Source organism: Salvelinus sp. IW2-2015, linkage group LG19, assembly GCF_002910315.2.
Source record: "Salvelinus sp. IW2-2015 linkage group LG19, ASM291031v2, whole genome shotgun sequence".
In the NCBI taxonomy this organism is placed as follows: Eukaryota; Metazoa; Chordata; class Actinopteri; order Salmoniformes; family Salmonidae; genus Salvelinus; species Salvelinus sp. IW2-2015.
This window is the reverse complement of record NC_036859.1, coordinates 25851664-25857434: the sequence shown is the minus strand read 5'-3', so window position 1 is coordinate 25857434 and position 5771 is coordinate 25851664.

Below are 5771 nucleotides of genomic sequence, written 5' to 3'. Positions count from 1 at the left end.
ACGTCATGTGCCAGTTTACAAACTAGATAAATCTCCCCGTATGGCTGTCATGATCGGACTAAGTATACAACTAGAGTAAAATCTCCCTGGTTGGACGTCATGTGTGACCAGTTACAACTTAGAGTAAATCTCCCTGTATGGACATCTAATGTGACCAGTTACAACTAGAGTAAAATCTCCCTGTGTGGACGTCATGATGTGACCAGTTACAACTAGAGTAAATCTCCCTGTGTGGACGTCATGATGTGACAGTTACAACTAGAGTAAAATCTCCCTGTGTGGACGTCATGATGTGACCAGTTACAACTAGAGTAAAATCTCCCTGTGTGGACGTCATAATGTGACCAGTTACAACTAGAGTAAAATCTCCCTGTGTGGACGTCATAATGTGACCAGTTAACTAGAGTAAAAATCTCCCTGTATGGACGTCATAATGTGACCAGTTACAACTAGAGTAAAATCTCCCTGTATGGACGCATGATGTGACCAGTTACAACTGGAGTAAACTCTCCTGTATGGACGTCATGATGTGACAGTTACAACTGGAGTAAAATCTCCCTGTTGGACGTCATGTGACCAGTTACAACTGGAGTAAAATCTCCTGTATGGACGTCATGTGACCAGTTACAACTAGAGTAAAATCTCCCTGTATGGACGTCATGAGGGTGACCAGTTACAACTAGAGTAAAAATCTCCCTGTATGACGTCATGATGTGACCAGTCACAACTAGAGTAAAATCTCCCTGTATGGACGTCATGATGTGACCAGTCGCAACTAGAGTAAAATCTCCCTGTATGGACGTCATGATGTGACAGTTACAACTAGAGTAAACTCTCCTGTGTGGACGTCATGATGTGACCAGTTCAACTAGAGTAAAATCTCCCTGTGTGGACGTCATGATGTGACCAGTTACACTAGAGTAAATCTCCCTGTGTGGACGTCATAATGTGACCAGTTACAACTAGAGTAAAATCTCCCTGTGTGGACGTCATGATGTGACCAGTTACACTAGAGTAATCTCCCTGTTGGACGTCATAATGTGACAGTTACAACTAGAGTAAAATCTCCCTGTATGGACGTCATGATGTGACCAGTTACAACTGGAGTAAATCTCCCTGTATGGACGTCATGATGTGACCAGTTACAACTGAGTAAAATCTCCCTGTATGGATCGTCATGTGACCAGTTACAACTAGAGTAAAATCTCCCTGTATGGCGTCATGATGTGACCAGTTACAACTAGAGTAAAATTCCTCTGTATGGACGTCATGATGTGACAGTTACAACTAGAGTAAAATCTCCCTGTGTGGACGTCATGATGTGACCAGTTACAACTAGAGTAAAATATCCCTGTATGGATGTCATGATGTGACCAGTCGCAACTAGAGTAAAATCTCCCTGTATGGACGTCATGATGTGACCAGTTACAACTGGAGTAAAATCTCCCTGTATGGACGTCATGATGTGACCAGTTACAACTGGAGTAAAATCTCCCTGTATGGACGTCATGTGAACCAGTTACAACTAGAGTAAAACTCTCCTGTATGGACGTCATGAGGTGACCAGTTACAACTAGAGTAAAATCCCCTGTATGGACGTCATGATGTGACCAGTCACAACTAGAGTAAAATCTCCCTGTATGGACGTCATGATGTGACCAGTCGCAACTAGAGTAAAATCTCCCTGTATGGACGTCATGATGTGACCAGTCGCAACTAGAGTAAAATCTCCCTGTATGGACGTCATGATGTGACCAGTTACAACTGGAGTAAAATCTCCCTGTATGGACGTCATGATGTGACCAGTTACAACTAGAGTAAAATCTCCCTGTTGGACGTCATGATGGTTTAGTGTCGCTTTGAGAATGGAAAGAATGTTGTAGCTCGAGGCAAGGTCACCAGAGCTGCCAGGTAATATCAGCGTATATCATCTCTTACTGACTGGGGTGAACGGTATGTCAACTGGACAACTCCAGTTACAACTGGAGTAAAATCTCCCTGTATGGACGTCATGATGTGACCAGTTACAACTAGAGTAAAATCTCCCTGTATGGACGTCATGATGTGTTTAGTGTCGCTTTGAGAATGGAAAGAATGTTGTAGCTCGAGGCAAGGTCACCAGAGCTGCCAGGTAATATCAGCGTATATCATCTCTTAACTGACTGGGGTGAACGGTATGTCAACTGGACAACTTACAATGTACATGGCTACTTCAGGTGCAAGCGGCATTTGACCAGTAATTCCACCTTATTCAGCCCGTCCCTGGTTAAAAGGATAGAGTGTACAATAGAGGGGATCTCTGAGACGTGACAGTAGCAAAGCTATTTTCCCAGCTGAAGAGTAGGGTCTTTGTCTACATCACACAGCTGTCAATCAGACAGGCACCATGATCTCCGCTCCAGCGGACACCTCTCAGAACTGACTGTACAGACGTAGGATCTTCATTTWAAAAAAGCCAGTTAAGAACAAATTCATATTTACAATGACGGCCTACACCGGCTAAAACTGGACGATGCTAGGCCAATTGTGCGCCGCCGTATGGGACTCCCAATCATGGTCGGTTGTGATACAGCCTGGAATTGAACCAGGGTGTCTGTAGTGATGCCTCTAGCTCTGAGATGTAGTGCCTTAGAACGCTGCGCCACTCAGGAGCKCCATTTTACCACCCCMTTGCAAGAGAACTTTCCTGTAATGGAGAAAATGTCAATTTTMGAGTATTTGAGGTTTAAAGAAGGCTTCTGACGTTTGTCATTTCCACTTTGACTGTTTGTGATTTCAGACTTGATTTCCCCTTACAAAAAAAATTATCCACATAATAATTTACATTTCCTGTTACTGCATTATTTTCCTGCTGTAGCAAACTGGCTAAAATTAAGATCCTACACCTGTAGCAAATCACACACAGACAGAGAAACATTTTATTTGCATGAAAGAAAGCTATTTAGAGGTATATCAGTGTTTTGCTATTCATCTTTTATTTCTAGTCACACTGTGTATTCTAGTTGAAATTGTGCTCAGTTTTAAGTGGTTTCTGAAAGGGCACTGGTGTTCGTCCTGAAATGAATGAGTAACTGGGCAATTCCACAGTAATGGAAACATCTACAAAAACTAATTTAGTGCAGATGAGAGTTCCAAAAACTCTGTTAAATATCTGCTCCAAATGAAGATTCAACATGTCTACAGAAAGACTGGGCTGTCAGCTATGACATGTCTGCAGAAACAATGGGCTGTCAGCTATGACATGGTACCTTGAGTTTGAAAAAAAATATTTTGGTTATTGAACTACAGTAACTGAAGTATATGTACACCCGGTAACATTATTACGATGACAGAATTTCATCATGGGTCCCTGATCTGTATAATTATGGATATTGTAATATTTGTGTTGTGGAGAAATTACCAGGCAGGAGACGAGAGTACAGTTAGTCTCGTTTAGTCAAAACCCCTCGTCCTCTACAGCACCCACCCGGCACAATAGTGCACATGTGCATTTCCTATTAGGTGTAGAAACGTAACATTGCCGTAATACATTACTGCTTAGTAACATCATAGTAACTAATATAAACGGATGTAGATCACAGATACTACACTCCTCCCCCATAGTGTTTAACTCCCAGAGAACAAGGTAAATATGTTAGGGAACTACTAATGCAATATCTGTACAATGCATTCTTAAACATTTTGGGTTGAAGCAGACTTTTCAGAGTCCAGCACAAATCCAGGGGATTATTCTGCCCTGAAGATGGAATTTCTGTCCTAATAACTAACCTAGGTAATGTCCTTTTTATTTCCTTTTGTCGAGGACATATTAAAGTGTTTGTTTGTTTTACTGTCTGTTACCTCCTGAAACAGCTCAACTCACAGGCCAAGCTTTTGAGGTGCCCTTCGCTGTCGAGTAGAATATCTCTGCTCCTCCTGGGCTTGCGGTGGTGGGCTAGGTTTGAGTGGAAGGTCAGGCTCTGTCTCTCCCGTWCGTCCACAGTCAGGAGAATAGTCCTGGGGGTCGTTATTGTTCTTGTTCTCTCGGCATGTCTCTGCTGGGGTGTTGGACTGTAGCAGATGATCCACATGAACGTTGACATGGCGATGTCCAATTTGGACTTGGTAAGTCAAAGGTCCTCTGCGTTGCAAGATCACACCTGAGTTCCACAGGCTCTTGGGGTGTCTGAAAACACGTACCATCACCCTCTCTCCCTCTTTGAATTCTCTGACAGTCTTTGAGTGTCTGTCATGAGCTTTCTTCTGCTGTAGCTGGTGCTTTGCCACAGTGCTTGACAAGTCTGGTTTCAACAATGTCAGGCGGGTACGTGGTTGGCGTTTCAGAAACAGTTCAGCTGGTGTACGTTCCGTTACTGTGTGTGGTGTGTTACGGTAAGTAAACAGGAACTGGGGAAGCCTTTGGTGGGTGGGCACAGACTGAACCGCGAGTCTAGTCCATGCCTTCTTAAAGGTTTGTACGCCTCTCTCCGCTGCTCCGTGTGATGCCGGATGGTAAGGTGGTGACAGGATGTGCCTTACTCCGTTGTTCTTGAGAAACATTTCAAAATCGTTTGACGTGAAAGGAGGGCCATTGTCCGATACGAGCTCCTTGACTAGTCCAAAAGATGCAAACAGGTGTCTGAGAAGATTGATGGTCTTCTCAGCTGTGGTCAGTTGAGTAGGGAACACTTCCATCCACTTGGAATGAACATCGACGACAACAAGGAAATGTTTCTTGTCAATCTCGGCGTAATCCARATGGATGCGTTCCCATGGTGTAGCAGCCCAGGACCATGGATGAAGAGGTGCAGCAGCAGGCTTGTTGCGAACAGCTTCACAAGGTGAGCAGTAGCCTACATGCTGTTGAATGTCCTGATCCAGTCCAGGCCACCACAGATAACTGCGGGCGAGTGCTTTTATTCAAGTGATCCCTGGGTGTCCCTCATGCAGGTCAGATAACAGTCTCCATTGGAATTTGCGAGGTACCACCACCCTTGATCCCCACAGAACACATCCTTGATCAGTGGACAACTGGTCTTTCTTGTCGATGAATGGGCGAAGGTTATCGTCATTTACGAAGGTTGGCCAACCGCCTAATGTTAAGTGCAAGACTTTGGAAAGCATTGGGTCTTTCCTCGTTTCCTCTGCTATGTCTGAAGCAGATATGGGCAGTTTGTCGATGAGAGAGATTTGGAAGACTGCTCTATCATCTTCACTGTCTGAGTCACTATTGCATGGTAGTCTTGAAAGTGCATCTGCATTTGCATGATCGCTGGATCGTCTGTACTCGATCTCGTAGTCGTAGGCTAGCAATATCAGAGCCCAACATTGCATTCGAAGTGCAGCAAGGGTTGATATGTCGGATTCTGGTCCAAGGATGGCCAACAGATGCTTGTTGTCTGTCAGCAGTTGGAGCTTCCTTCCGTAGAGGTATTGGTGAAACATCTTCACTCCGAATATTATGCTTAGGGCTTTCATCTCAATTTGAGCATAATTTTTCTCACTTGGTGACAGAGTCCGTGATGCAAATGCAATAGGGGGTTCTTCACCTGACGGTAGATGTGAGATGACGGCTCCTACTCTGTATGGAGATGCATCACATGCAAGTCTCAGCTTCATCTCTGTGTTGTAGTGGGCAAGCCACTTGCTCTTTAGCAGACGCTCTTTGCAAGTCTTGAATGCTTCTTCACGTTGTGGGGACCAATTCCACTTTGTATCGGCCTGCAGCAGTTGGTGAAGCGGATGCAACAATTTGGACAAGTTTGCCACAACCTTTCTGTAATAGTTCAGGA